We start from the raw sequence: 16,077 nt of genomic DNA, 5'->3' as shown, positions 1-16,077 counted from the left end.
TGACTAATGAGGAGGGGTGTTGTTGACTAATGAGGAGGGGTGTTGTTGACTAATGAGGAGGGGTGTTGTTGACTAATGAGGAGGGGTGTTGTTGAGTAATGAGGAGGGGTGTTGTTGACTAATGAGGAGGGGTGTTGTTGAGCTGTACCGATGGTGCAGATGATTCCGGTGTTGCGAGCCACAGCTGGCTCGGAGTCGATGTCCAGAAGACACATGTGCTCCAGGAAGGTGTCGGCCATAGCAGCATGTAGCTGCTGCGTCTGGATGAAGGCAGAGCCCATATCCTTTCCTTTAGACATGATTGGATCGGTGTCTGAGAAATCCTGGAAAGGGAGAGAGGGAGAGAGGGAGAGAGGGAGAGAGGAGAGAGGAGAGAGGAGAGAGGAGAGGATAGAGAGGATAGAGAGAATAGAGAGAATAGAGAGGATAGAGAGGATAGAGAGGATAGAGAGGATAGAGGTGTTGAGGAGATCTTTTGACACTGGGTTTAATGTTCTACAACCACCTCTGACATATTGAACCAAGCCTCTCTAGATACTCCTGAAAGTTCGAGGTTGGAGAGGTCTTGATATCATTTTTCATGCCAAGTCTATTTATACTGTGTGTGTGTGTGTGTGACACTTGGCTTACACAGCTGCTCTGAGTCAATCCCACTGAATCAGGCTTTGATACTAGATCTTTGCACTGCCATGCTACCTACCAACAGACATAGCATATTAATGCTAGAGACATACTGTAGCAATGGAAAATGGACTCGCTGAAGTTTTTCGGGTTTACTTTATAATGTGAAAGAGAATGAAACCCTGGAACATTTCAGAGAGAGGGATGGGGGGGGGGGCTGAGAGTATTCATAATAAATCATCATAAATTTTACCTCAACTCCGCTTCAACCGATATTACCGATTTATTGATTGTGAATATTGTAACAGAGGTTTTAGTCGAACGTTAGAGGTGCACCAACTCAACTGACAGTGGCTCTGGAAGTTCAGCCTGACAGTCTGAAGGAGGTAGGGACTCAGCTGGCCACACACACTGTAGCAGCACCACCAAACTAGGACCGCAACAATGAGAGCATGTGTGACTGCGTGACTGCACACACACACACACACAGGCGGACAGGCACACCCAGATAACGCCCCCACGTTCCAGTCACCCGTAATGACCAGGGGCATAGGCTCTTGACGAGGAACTGGCCGGTGGCCACTTTTTGTAGGAGGTGGTTCTCACAGTGGGTGGGAAACTTGAGTAGTCAAAAAGGATTTAGCAAATATCACATATTAATTCAACGTTGGGAGGATATTCTTTGCAACCTCAAAATGATTAATTAACTAGTCAGAGCAACATTATACACATAGGTTGGCATAAATATCATAGAGAACCTGACATGTACCGTGACACAATCCCATCTATCATAGAGAACCTGACATGTACCGTGACACAATCCCATCTATCATAGAGAACCGACATTACCGTGACACCAATCCCATCTATCATAGAGAACCTGACAGTACCCGTACACAATCCCATCTATCATAGAGAACCTGACATGTACCTACACAATCCCATCTATCATAGAAACCTGACATGTACCGTGACACAATCCCATCTATCATAGAGAACCTGACATGTACCTGACACAATCCCATCTATCATAGAGAACCTGACATGTACCTGACACCAGTCCAGCTATCAACTGCTAAAGTGCTACTCCCTTTCCTCGCAGATAAAACCATAGCAGACTGTTTGCCTATAAGAAGAGCTACATTATCTGGGGTGACACAGTCACTGGCGTGAGCAGACTTTCAGAGGACATAGATTCATTCACACGTTTGAGAGAGAGAAAAACAACAACATCCAAGTGGGTTTCTTCTATAGGATTTATTTTTTACTCTATGAGGATATTGAATTATAGAGCTATGATTCCAGGAGCTTAATAGTGGTTTAGTAATGCAACCGAGTGGTAGGGCTTATGCACCTACAGCTCTAGTGAAACTGAACAGTGGTTTATTAGCACATCGTATCAAAAGATAAGCTTCTGAATACAATGTCATTAAAATAGTAGAAAGCAAATTGTTCCAGTGCTCTCTCTTTTTTTTTTTTGCTATATAGAGGAGAAACATTGAGGATGACAGGAGGTGTCAGTGCATATCAAATAGAAATGCATTATTTCATTTTGAGTCATTTAGCAGACACTCTTATCCAGAGCGACTACATTATATTATGTCAATAACAAATTGTTTTGCTTAATATTGCTCAGTTTCAGTCATGTAGGTACCCACAAATTAAATTATACTTCATCAATGGAGAACATGCATTTGCATGAAACAAACACCAATTATTTCACTGTAAAAATTTGGACACAGGTATAAGTAGTTGTCATTACTTTTAATTGTATTCAGACTAAATATAAAAAATAAATACCCCATATTACACCATAACAATTTGATTCAAAACGTTCTGGAAGTAAAGTAACATTCAATAGTTAAAAGTCTATTACAACCTTCTATAACCAAAATGTATAGAAACAATGTAATTAACTCAAGACAGCTATGTTAATATTATTTAGCAATAATTGTCCATCTAATGATAAATGTAAAGTTGATCATTTACAGATGAGGACGCAGTGACTCACCTACCGGGTGAACGTTGCAGGACCAATGCGCCCACCAGCCGAGCTCTGGCGAAAGATAACCCCCCAACTGACGGGACTACTTCCCCAGACGAACATAGGGTACCCTCCGATGTCACATGGGTGACTATAGGCGGAACGGTATAGCGATATTCCATTTTAAATCCGTTAATTGTACACCAAAGTTTTAATTATTGCTAACAATATGTATTTAGTATGATATATGTTAAAGTCTACGAGTATTTTGGGGATATAGACATCATTTCACCAGCAGAGAGGAATGTTACATAAAAAAATTACAAGCGTTCTAGGCCTCTCGTTGACAAATCAGAAAGCTTCCCTGCGCTACTTAAAATATGAACTGGAGGTATGTTTGCAAACGACACCGTGGATATGAGTTCAACTGTAGGTAGAAGTTCATGTTGTCGAGACTAGAGCAGTGCAGGGTTGCGTCTTCCTGGTCTGTTTTATGGATTAGTTATAGAAAAATATTTCTGGACAGTCTAAAATTCCCCAAATTAGTCTAAGTCAAAACATATTATTTGTGAAAATAAACTTTTGTAATCAAAAAGTAGTTTGAATGTGTTTTGACATTGGTTGCTTGCTTTACTTTGACATTTTTATCACAATAAAAAATATTAAATAAAAATAAAAAACAAAAGTAAAAATACAGGTGCTCGATCGATAATTTGCATTCATACACATCCTTCCAAATAAGCATGGGCTATTCTACTGTATACCGCATGGTTCCCAAGCAGTGCGCTGTGGCACATCCGTGTCCTTAGAAAAACGTGACCTGTAGAATGCACATGGAAATTTTGACTTGCAAGTGTAACGGATGTGAAATGGCTAGCTATTAGCGGTGGTGCCGCTAATAGCGTTTCAATCGGTACGTCACTCGCTTGAGACCTTGAAGTAGTGGTTCCCCTTGCTCTGCAAGGCCGCGCTTTGTGGAGCGATGGGTAACGATGCTTCGTGGGTGACTGTTGTTGATGTGTTCAGAGTCCCTGGTTCGCGCCCGGGTCGGGGCGAGGGGACGGWCTAAAGTTATACTGTTACACAAGCACTAGTGCTGGTCAGATTAAAACATTAAATAGCACGTGGTKACATYTGTATCGTTGTTTMAAGTCTGGCGCCCTCAGGCTGTTGTTACATTTGTATGTAGAGAATATGTTCATTAATTAATGATTGGTTGGTAATAGAGCTACCCCATAGACAATGATAGAGGCCTCTAGCGGCCAAAAGGCCATTTTAGTATGGGCAGCGCCATTGAGGGCTTCCACCATTTTAAAGTAGTTATTAACGTAGTCATCTGGGTGGGGATTCCTATGGGTTGTAGCCTCAATAGCGCTGCCATTGCTGTCACATACGCTATAATGGCACAGATATGAAGATGAGTCCTCTATCTATCACTATGCATTTTGAGGGCACAGGTAGATGAGCTTTACTAGTGCAGATAGAGTGTGGCTTCTATCAACGTAATTGTCTGCATCATTTCCAATCCCCCATATCCTCCGATCCCCCTAGCCCTAACATCGCTCCCCTAATTGGAATAAACTAATGGACAGGTATACTTTTTTATTTATCACAATTTTCTTTAACCAATTTTGGTCTTTAATGCCGACAGAAAAGTTCCTCACTTCTCCCCCTTCCACTTGCCACTTCCATTTTTTGCAGTAATGCTGCAATTAGTTTGTTATAATTTTGAATAGAGCAGTCATTTGTTAGCAAAGTCATATGTATCATTTTGATTCGTCTGTGAAAACCATTAGCACAGTCAAGTCTGATTAGGCTTAGCCAGAAGTCAGTTACAGTATTTCTTAATATGGTTCTGAACTTAGCTATACTACAGCCTCTGCCATAGAAACAAACGGAGCATGGCTTTGTATCCGTGGTTGCGCCTTTACAATGCAGAAAACCACTTGTCTGTAGTCCATGTGGTTCAAAACTAAATACCTATTTTACAGGAGCTACGCTTCGTTTTTTTCTCTGCAGATTTGCGAGACGCTTTTAAAATGGTTACACACAAATTAACCATCATGAGTAAGGAACTATTAAAAACGATAAATAATATTTCAAATAAACCCTATTTAATAACACCGTTTGTCACCAGAGCCTAGATGGTTTGCAGTATGGATCAGATGACTTGGAGGTCATTACCACTTGTATAAATCAATAGGGGACATGTTATATCCAAGGTGTGCCACAGTTCAAAAAAGGTTGGACCACTGCTATTACATACACTACCGGATATATTTGTAAAGGATGATAAACTGTGTGGGAAGTGGGCATCTGTCAATCTTTCAAATATGATGAGCTATTACATAAGCCTGTCTGGAGTGCAGGTGGTGTGGTTTGCACTTCTGATTTCTCTATTGGTCATTGCGCAGACAGCTCAGTCAGAACAGCTAAAAGTATTTAAAAGAGATTCCAAATGCATTTTAACCCATGGTGGATGGTGGCCATTGGCATATAAATCTATTGCTGAGTTTATGTAATAACCTTATACCCTATGGGCCAATGTCAGTAAAACTGCTGGTGAATGGATATGACATTGTATATTTGATAAGACGGTACTGTAAGTGAATAGCTATGAGCTGCATGTCTGTATGTCTTCAATACAGAGGCGCGTCAATAGAAAACCTATACTGTCTGTATGTCTGTTCAATACAGAGGCCGGTCAATAGTAAAACTATACTGTCTGCATGTCCACTTGAAATACACCCACGGTCATTAACAAAATGACCTACTTAATTTTTGGGGGGGGAGAGTGGAGTCAGTTACCACAGATGGACCACAGCCTGCTGGAGGAGGGTTCTATATGGCATGACGTGTGGCATGTTGTGTGGCACGACGTGTGGCATGACATGTGGCATGTTGTGTGGCACGACGTGTGGCACGTTGTGTGGCATGTCGTGTGAATGACTGTGGTGTCGTGTTTCGGTAGCCTTCCACAAGCTTCCACAATAAGTTGGGTGAATTTGGCCATTCCTCCTGACAGAGCTGGTGTAACTGAGTCAGGTTTGTAGGCATCCTTGCTTGCACACACTTTTTCAGTTCTGCCCACAATTGTTCTATAGGTTGAGGTCAGGGCTTTGTGATGGCAACTCCAGTACCGTTGACTTTGTTGTCCTAAAGTCATTTTGCCACGACTTTGGAGTATGCTTGGGGTTATTGTCCATTTGGAAGACCCATTTACGACAAGCTTTAACTTCCTAACTGATGTCTTGAGATGTTGCTTCAATATCCAAAATATTTTCCCTACTCATGATGCCATCTATTTTGTGAAGTGCACCAGTCCTTCCTGTAGCAAAGCACATCCACAACATGATGCTGCCACCCCCGCTGCTTCACAGTTGGGTGGTGTTCTTTGGCTTGCAAGCGTCCCCCTTTTTCCTCCAAACATAACGATGGTCATTGTGGCCAAACAGTTCTATTTTTGTTTCATCAGACCAGCGGACATTTCTACAAAAAGTACGATCTTTGTTCCCATGTGCAGTTGCAAACTGTAGTTTGGCTTTTTTTATGGCGGTTTTGGAGCAGTGGCTTTTCTTGCTGAGCGGCCTTTAAGGTTAGTGTCGATATAGGACTCGTTTTACTGTGGATATAGATACTTTTGTACCTGTTTCCTCCAGCATCTTCACTACAGTCAAGGTATTAGAGTGGCCATCACAAAGCCCTGACCTCAATCCTATAGAACATTTGTGGGCAGAACTGAAAAAGCGTGTGCGAGCAAGGGGCCTACAAACCTGACTCAGTTACACCAGTTCTGTCAGGAGGAATGGGACAAAATTCACCCAACTATTGTGGAAAGCTTGTGGAAGGCTACCTGAAACGTTTGACCCAAGTTAAACATTTTAAAAGCAATGCTCAAATACTAATTGAGTGTATGTAAACTTCTGACCCACTGGGAATGTGATGAAAGAAATAAAAGCTAAAATAAATCATTCTCTCTACTATTATTCTGACATTTCACATTCTTAAATAAAGTGGTGATCCTACTGACTAAGACAGTGTCAGTCATTTTTTACTTGGATTAAATGTCAGGAATTGTGAAAAACTGAGTTTAAATGTATTTGGCTAAGGTGTATGTAAACTAAATACAGGGTCAGTAGCTATATACAGGGTCAGTAGCTATATACAGGGCAGTTCCAGGGTCAGTAGCTATATACAGAGTCAGTTCCAGGGTCAGTAGCCTATACAGGGTCAGTTTCAGGGTTCAGTAGCTATATACAGGGTCGTTCCAGGGTCAGTAGCATATACAGGGTCAGTTTAGGGTCAGTAGCTATATAACAGGGGTCAGTTTCCAGGGTCAGTAGCTATATACAGGGTCAGTTTCAGGGTCAGTAGCTTATATTACGGGTCAGTTCAGGTCAGTAGCTATATTATCAGACAGGGTCAGTAGCTAATATACAAGGAGTCAGTTCCGGGTCAGTAGCTAGTATACAGGGTAGTAGCTATATAACAGAGACAGTTACAGAACTGGGTCAGTTCAGCTAAGTATAATAATACAGGAGTCAGTTCCCAGGGTCAGTAGACCTATATAACATGAACAGTTCCAGGGTCATAGTTTATACAGGGACTTTAGTTTCCAGGGTCAGTAGCTATATACAGGGTCAGTTCAGGGTCAGTAGCTATATACAGGGTCAGTAAGCTATATATTACAGAGTCAGTTTCCGGGGTCAGTAGCTATATACAGGGCTCAGTTAGCTTATTATACAGAGTCAGTTCCAGGGTCAGTGCTATAATACAGGGTCAGTTCCAGGGTCAGTAGCTATATACAGGGACAGTTCCAGGTCAGTAGATATATATATGAACAGTTCCAGGGTCAGTAGTTATATACAGGGACAGTTCCAGGGTCAGTAGCTATAATACAGGGTCAGTTCCAGGGTCAGTAGCTATATACAGAGTCAGTCCCAGGGTCAGTAGCTATATACAGGTCATGTTCCAGGTCAGTAGCTATATACAGGGTCAGTTCCAGGGTCAGTAACTATATACCAGGGTCAGTTCCAGGGTCAGTAGCTATATATCAGGGTCGAGTTTCCAGGGTCAGTAGCTATATGACAGAGTCAGTTCCGGGTCAGTAGTTATACTTACAGGGTCAGTTCCAGGGTCAGTAGCTATATCTAGGGTCAGTAGACTATATTAAATGGCCAGTTCCAGGGTCAGTAGTATATACAGGGTAGTTCCAGGGTCAGTAGCTATATACATGCAGTTCCAGGGTCAGTAGCTTATATATCAGGGTCAGTTCCAGGGTCAGTAGCTATTACAGGGTCAGTTCCAGGGTCAGTAGCTATATACAGGGTCAGTTCCAGGGTCAGTACTATATACAGGTCAGTTCCAGGGTCAGTAGCTATATACAGGGTCAGTTCCAGGGTCAGTAGCTTATATACAGGTCAGTCCAGGGTCATAGCTTATATATAGGTCAGTAGCTTATATACAATGGCCAGTTCAGGGTCAGTAGTTATTATACAGGGTACGTTCCAGGGTCAGTAGCTATATAGCAGGGTACAGTTCCAGGGTCAGTAGTTTATAAGCAGGCGCAAGTTTCAGGGGTCAGTAGCTAATACTGATGGGTCAGTTCCAGGGTCCAGTAGCTATATACAGGGTCAGTTCCAGGTAGATAGTTATATACAGGGAGTCAGGGTTCAGTAGTATATAATCAGGGCTACGATTCGGGTCATAGCTATATACGAAGGGTCCAGTGTCCAGGGTCAGTAGCTATTAAGGTCATAGCTTATGACAGGATCAGTTCACAGGGTAGTAGCTATATACAGAGGTCAGTTCTAGGTCAGTGCCATACCATATTTACAATGGGGATACTGGAGTGATAGAGGTGATATGTACAGTTTATATCCTTTCACTGTTTACAGCTGGTTTCCAGCTACCACAGACTGCTGATCAGCCTGATAGGGTATATAACGACAGGTCTCCAGCTACAGACAGTGTCTGATCAGCTGATAGGGTATACAGCAGGTCTCAGACTAAAACCCAGAACATCGTCTAGATCAGCCCTGAATAGAGGATACAATAAACTAGCTAGATAATCAACAGCAGTACCGCACAGACTGTCTGATCAGCATGAATAGCGGTATACAGCAGGTTCCAGCTACCCACGACCTGTCTGTATCAGCCTGAAAGGGTATACAGCAAGGTCTAACAGATATACGACACCAGAACACAGTATCATGATCACAGCCTGATAGGGTATACAGCAGGTCTCCAGCTACCCAGACCTGTCTGATCAGCCTGATAGGGTATACAGCAGGTCTCCAGCTACCAGACCTGCTGATCAGCCCTGATTAGGAGTACAGCAGGTCTCCAGTACCCAGACCTCTCTGATCAGCCTGTAGGGTATACAGCCTGGTCTCCAGCTACCCAGACCTGTCTGATCAGCCTGATAGGGTATACAGCAGGTCTCCAGCTACCAGACCTCTGATCAGCCTGATAGGTATAACAGCTGCTCCAGTCCCAGACCTGTCTGATCAGCCTGATAGGGTATACCAGGTCTCCAGCTACCCAGACCTTCTGATCACCTGATAGGTATACAGCGTTCTCCATCTACCCAGACCTGTCTGATCAGCCGATTGGGTATACAGCAGGTCTCCAGCTCCCAGACCTGTCTGATCAGCCTGATAGGTATACAGCAGGTCTCCAGCTACCCAGACTGTCTGATCAGCCCGCTAGGGTATCAGCAGGTTTCCAGCTACCCAGACCTGTCTGATCAGCCTGATAGGGTATACAGCAGGTCTCCAGCTACCCAGACCTGTCTGATCAGCCTGATAGGGTATACAGCTGTTCTCCAGCTCCCTGTTGTACTCCTTGTTATTCTTGAAGGTATTCTGTCCAGTATAATCTTCTTTTTAACTCCCATGTGATGGTTAACTGGTTTTGAGGTAACTGTTTTCCTGAGGTAAATATATTGTGTGTGGTTGTGTGACAGTGCTGCAGTGTTTAACTGGTTGTGTTGTCTCTCTCTCTGGTTATTATTGAAGGTATTGTGTCTAGTTTAATCCTGGGTTTAAGGTAGTTCACTAACTGGGTTTGTCTCTGTAGGAGGGCTGCGCTACTGACCTCTAAAGACGTCCTCAGCTGGACACGGATATAGATTCAGTAAAGGCCAATCTACGCTGACACAGCTGTCTCTGTCAGYTACAACCAGTAACATAGAAGACTAGCCTTGCTGAACTTACTGACATAGACAGCAGGATGTGGTTTTGGTTAACATGGGTACAATGGGAAGGCATCTGCTCTCAACGAAATGCTTGTTATCAATAAATGACTCATGACTTTCTTTCTGTCTTCTTCTTCCTCCTCTTCTCCAGAGAGTGTGGGTCCGTTGACGATGTGGACGTTGAAATGCAAATCAATGTCATCTTCTTAGATATAAAATTGACTTACAGTCCCAGTCGGTATTAAATAGATCTTTGCAGCCCGGACGCCTTGGGGGAAAACAACCCATGGTCAATAAGGGATATAGACGATCTGGTGCCCATGAAATAAGTTATGACACTTTTAMAAAGAMAATATAGACAGATATACATTCTATGGATACATCACAAATGGCACCCTATTTAAAATAAATTCTAGAACCCACTTTGAAAAAAAACGAAACAAATTCACATCTGAGGAGAGGAGTGGCTCTGAAGCTTTATCAAATCAAAGGAGAGGAGTGGCTCTGAAGCTTTAATCAAATCAAATAAGGAGAGGAGTGGCTCTGAAGCTTTAATTCAATCAAGGAGAGGAGTGGTCGAAGCTTTAATCAAATCAAAAGGAGGAGTGGCTCTGAAGCTTTAATCAAATCAAAGGAGAGGATGGCTCTGAAGCTTTAATCAATAAAAGAGAGGAGTTGGCTCTGAAGCTTTAATCAAATCAAGGAGAGGAGTGGCTCTGAAGCTTTATCAAATCAAAAGAGAGGCGTGCTCTGAAGCTTTAATCAAATCAAAGGAGAGGAGTGGCTCTGAAGCTTAATCAAATCAAAGGAGAGAGTGGCTCTGAAGCTTTATCAAATCAAAGGAGAGGAGTCGCTGTAAGCTTTATGTTTTTTTAAATTTATGCATTTTTATAAATCCCATGTTTGAGAAACATACCAAATCACGAACTGCAACATTTTTGTTCTGCTTCAGTGACATATTTCAAGGTTGTGCATTTCATGTTAATGTGATTTTCTTGCTCTGCACCTATCTCAACTCCTACTAGTATGACCAGGACTATCCTCAACTACCTACTGTATGACCAGGACTATCCAACTACCTACCTAGTATGACCAGGACCTATCCTCAACTACCTACCTAGTATGCAGGACCATCCTAACTACCTACCTAGTATGACCAGGACTATCCTCAACCTATCCTCAACTACCTAACCTAGTATGACCAGGACCTATCCTCAACTACCTACAAGTATGACGGACCTATCCAACTACCTACCTAGTATGACCAGGACCTATCCTCAACTAATACCTAGTATGACCAGGACCTATCCAGTATGACCAGGACCTTATCCTCAGCTATCCTCAACTACCTACCTAGTAGGACCAGGACTATTCAACTACCTACTAGTATGACAGATCTATCCTACTATCCTAAACTACTAGTATGACCAGGACCTATCTCACTCTCACATACTACCTAGTATGACCAGCGACCTATCCTCAGCTATCCTCAACTACCTACCTAGTATAGACAGGACTATCTCACTATCTCAACTACCTACCTAGTATGACCAGGACTATCCTCAACTTACTAGTAATGACCAGGACCTATCCTAACTACCTACCCTAGTTGACCAGACCTATCCTCAACTACCTACAGTATGACCAGGACCTATCCTCAGCTATCCTCAACTACTACTATGACCAGGACTATCCTCAACTACCTACCAGTATGACCAGGACCTATCCTCTAACTACCTACTATTGACCAGGATATCCTCAACTACCTACCAGTATGACCAGGCCTATCTCAATACTACCTAGTATGACCAGGACTATCCTCAACTACCTACCAAGTATGACGGACCTTCTATACCTCACGTATCCAGGCTATCTACTACTACTAGTATGCCAGATATTCAACTACCTACCTAGTATGACCAGACCTCTTCTAACTACCTACCAGTATGACCAGGACCTATCCTCAACTACCTACGTATGACCAGGCCTATCTCAACTACCTACTAGTATGACCAGACCTCCTCAACTACCTCAAGTATGACCAGGACCTATCCTCAACTACCTACCTAGTTACCAGGACCTATCCTCAACTACCTACCTATTGAAGGACCTATCCTCAACTACCTACCTAGTATGACCAGGCTATCCTACTACCTCAAGTAATGACCAGGACCTATCCTCAAACCTACCTACTACTATGCCGGACTATCCTCAACTACGCTACCAAGTATGACCAGGACCTATCCTCAACTACCTTACCTATATGACCAGAAATCCTGCACGACAGTATCCAGGTAATCTCATGTTTTATACAGTATCCGGGTTAATCTCATGTTTTATAGGTATCCAGGTTAATCTCAGGTCTTATACAGTATCCAGGTTATTCATGTTTTATACAGTATCCAGGTTAATCTCATGTTTTATACAGTATCCAGGTAATCTCATGTTTTATACAGTATCCAGGTTAATCTCATGTTTTATACAGTATCCAGGTTAATCTCATGTTTTATACAGTTCCAGGTTAATCCTAGTTTTATCAGTATCCAGGTTAATCTCAGGTTTTATACAGTATCCAGGTTATCTCAGGTTTATACAGTATCCAGGTATAATCTCAGGTTTTATACAGTATCCAGGTAATCTCAGGTTTTACAGTATCAGTTAATCTCAGTTTTATAGTTCCAGGTTAATCTCTAGGTTTATACAGTATCCAGGTTAATCTCAGGTTTTATACAGTATCCAGGTTATTCTAGGTTTTATACAGTATCCAGGTTAATCTCAGGTTTTTACAGTATCCGGTAACTAGGTTTTAAGTATCCAGGTAAATCTCATGTTGCCAGACAACAAAACAAACCATTGAACGGCTTGGGGCAAGGCTATTTTCAGATCTGTGTACCGAGGCAGCGACATAACTACAGCAACTGGGACGTTCCTATTTTCTCCTCTGCTATGGAAGGAACGTGCGACTAATCATTTCATTGGACGATGTATACCAATGCGTATCCCGTACATACGACTAAGAAAACTTGAAATGTCTGGCCATTAAAATGTATCTCTTGCAGGTCTTCCTTTTTTTTAAAACTGAAACTAACCTGTATAACAATCTTCCTTCAGAGGAAGAGCTATGATGAGTGCAGGAAGCTCTGGACAGTATCATGACCGTCAGGGAGATGACACACAGGTGACTAATGTAAACGGCAGGTAGCCTAGAGGTTAAGAGTATTGGCCCCAGTAACTGAAAAGTCGCTGCTTTGAATCTCAGAATAGGCCAAGTGTCAAAAAAAAAAAATCTGCCGTTTTGCCCTTGAGAAAGGCAGTTAACCTCCAACAACAATTGCTCTCCAGGCTCCGATGATTTGGATGTCGATTATGGCAGCCCCCCTTTCTGACTAGGTATCCCCCCTTTCCCTGTACAACTGACTAGGTATGCCGTTTCCCTAAACAAATTTACATAAATGGCCATTTCAGCAAGACTACTCTCACTGAAATTACGTTGAAATTAAACTTTCAGAGTCCATATTCATCAAACAAGAAACAAATGGACACCATAGATCGTCTTGCTCAACCCCCTTTGCTGCCATGGCTCACATCAAGCAACAGATGACAATATTGTCAAGCTACCGCTGAACAAGAGTAAGCTGAGACAATACCACTGTTCATTCACTTTCTGGAGGACGCACCTGAATATATGTGGACGACATTGTTTTTTAAAAAAAACAGCTGCCAGTGCAATGTGTAATCAATGCTTCATAACTTTTTTGGGGGGGGGTTACTGTACCCGAATCACATTTGCTCTGCCCAAACTAGCCTACCACATTGCACAACTTCCGCCTTATACACTGTGTACTGTACACACATTAGGAACACCTTCCTAATATTGAGTTGCACCCCCCCACCCCCCTTTTTTGCCTGGTGTCGAAAGCGTTCCACAGGGATGCTGGTCAGTGTTGACTAATGATTCCCACAGTTGTGTCAAGTTGACTGGATGTCCTTGGTGGAYCTCTCTTGATACACACAGGAAACCATCATTACTTTAAGACATGAAGGTCAATCCAGAAAATGTCAAGACTTTTGAAAGTTACTTCAAGTGCAGTCGCAAAAAAACATCAAGCACTATGATGAAACTGTGATGAAGCTCTCATGAGGGGACCGCCATAGGAAAGGAAGACCCAGAGTTACATCTGCTGCAAAGGATAAGTTAATTCGAGTTACCAGCCTCAGAAATGTCAGCCCAAATAAATGCTTCGCAGAGTTCAAGTAACAGACACATCTCAACATCAACTGTTCAGAGRAGACTGRGTGAATCAGGCCTTCATGGTCAAATTGCTGCAAAGAAACCACTACTAAAGGACACCGATAAGAAGAAGAGTCTTGCTAGGACCAAGAAACACGAGCGATGGACATTAGAACGGCGAAAATCTGTCCAAATTATACATTTTTGGTTCCAACGGGGGAGGGGGGGGTACTGTCACGCCTGCTCCCGCTCTTCCCCCCTGGCGCTCAAGGGCGCCAGACTCCCCAGCCAGGCTCCCCAGCCAGGCTCCCCAGCCAGGCTCCCCAGCCAGGCTCCCCAGCATTGCACACACCTGCCCCTCCCCCCCGTCACCCACATCAGCGATTATTGGACTCACCTGGACTCAATCACCTCTGTCATTACCTTCCCTATATCTGTCTGGTTCCCAGCTCTATTCCCTGCTTCTGCATTAATGTTCATATGTCCTTGTATAMCCGTGTGCTGAGGCTGTTTCTGTCCTGTTACCTGTCTGTTCCTATTAAATGTTTGACTCCTCGTACCTGCTTCTCAKCCCCGGMGTCGGTCCTTACATTCTTACCATTTCCACACCCACCAATTAAAAAGTTGCAGAACTTCCCATCGCAGTAAATCTGTTTTATTAATCTTTGAGGTGAGTTTAGCATATTTTCCTGATGTGCATGGTGTTAAAATAACACCCACATATCGAAACCCTTGTCTAGACCAATGAAAGGACAGATCTTTATTCAACTGATCTCCGGTACTTTTGTATAATTTTTWGCCTGTAAAAATAAAAATTCCGTACTACGTCACATATGTGCAGATATGTGCAACACGTCATTGCTCTCTCTCTCTCGCTSTCTCTCTGCTGTGTGTCTATCTTGCTAACTGTCACTCAAATAGCGAGGGGCTGACACTCATTGGCTAGAATTCTAGTTGCTAGGGGSCTGGCCCACGTGGGGGAAAATGTAAGGAAAATGTAGAAGCACAGCTTCCAGAAACAAGGGATTTCGTTAAAAAAAAAAGGATTTTGTGGCGAATTGAGGTAATAAAATATTTCTGCTCATAGATTACATGTATGATCTACACATTGACATATCCAGCCCAAAGCTGGAGGTTTAAAAAAAAAAACCTAGTCGTTGCCAAAGTTCCCGGAGCATGTCTTTAAAAGTTTGGCAGAGTGTTTTCCCATTGCTTGTTACCCAGTCTCTCTAGCCTCCTGAACTGAACCATTTCAGTATTTTGCCACAAGGTGGCACTGCAGGCTGTTATACAGCGTGTACGGCAGGTGACWTAAGCCGGGTGCTCCAATTTCACAGCACAGTGGAGTGCCATCAATGTCCACMAGAGGCAGATACAGACATGTCGGCAGCTGTGCTGTGTGATTCTGCTTTTGCCTGKTCTCTCCAGGGACCGAATGTCTGTGCTCAGTGTGAGAGACAGTGATTGGCTGTCTGGGGAGATGGGTCTRTGCATTCTGTGAGGCAGAAATTCAGCATTATAACACTGCACTGGTTCCATATGAGCTCCTCTGCAGCTGCCTCGTGTCAGGTCACTTTACTACTCTGGGATGAGGGAGTAGGAGAATCAGGTCGGCTATTGTGTAGATAAACACAAGGTGAGGTGATAGGCGGTTCCCCGCCACAACATAGAAAGATGAAAGGGTCGTATGTCCTGACAAAGATCTATCTACCTGTTTCTGGGCTCTTACTACTAACCATGTTAAAACAATGAACTTGAGTGCAATCATCTTAATAATTGATAAGAAAACTTCCCATTTTAATGTGCCAAATCACTTTCCTTTTCTGGGTCACTCAGCAGTGAGGGCTATGAGGTGTGATGAGGATGGGGACTGCTGAGTTGTTCACCACACTCCCCCTGTGTTCCCCTCCCCTCAAAAAGAGATCCTCCGGGCAGTCATTTCCCCAACACCAGATGGCCCTCTGTGTGTGTGTGTGTGTGTGTGTGTGTGTGTGTGTGTGTGTGTGTGTGTGTGTGTGTGTGTGTGTGTGTGTGTGTGTGTGT

The 16,077-nt window shown here is 43.1% G+C and overlaps 1 pseudogene; it reads right to left on the bottom strand.

Annotated features, from left to right (window-relative positions):
• The window catches only part of LOC112071845 (pyruvate kinase PKM-like), a 40,908-nt pseudogene extending 38,216 nt beyond the window's left edge, over positions 1-2,692 (bottom strand).
• Positions 2,693-16,077: the final 13,385 nt, after the last annotated feature.

The sequence above is a fragment of the Salvelinus sp. IW2-2015 genome, unplaced genomic scaffold (assembly GCF_002910315.2).
Source record: "Salvelinus sp. IW2-2015 unplaced genomic scaffold, ASM291031v2 Un_scaffold1741, whole genome shotgun sequence".
Lineage (NCBI taxonomy): Eukaryota > Metazoa > Chordata > Actinopteri > Salmoniformes > Salmonidae > Salvelinus > Salvelinus sp. IW2-2015.
Note: the sequence above shows the minus strand (reverse complement) of the source record. Positions and strands in the feature narration are given on the sequence as shown.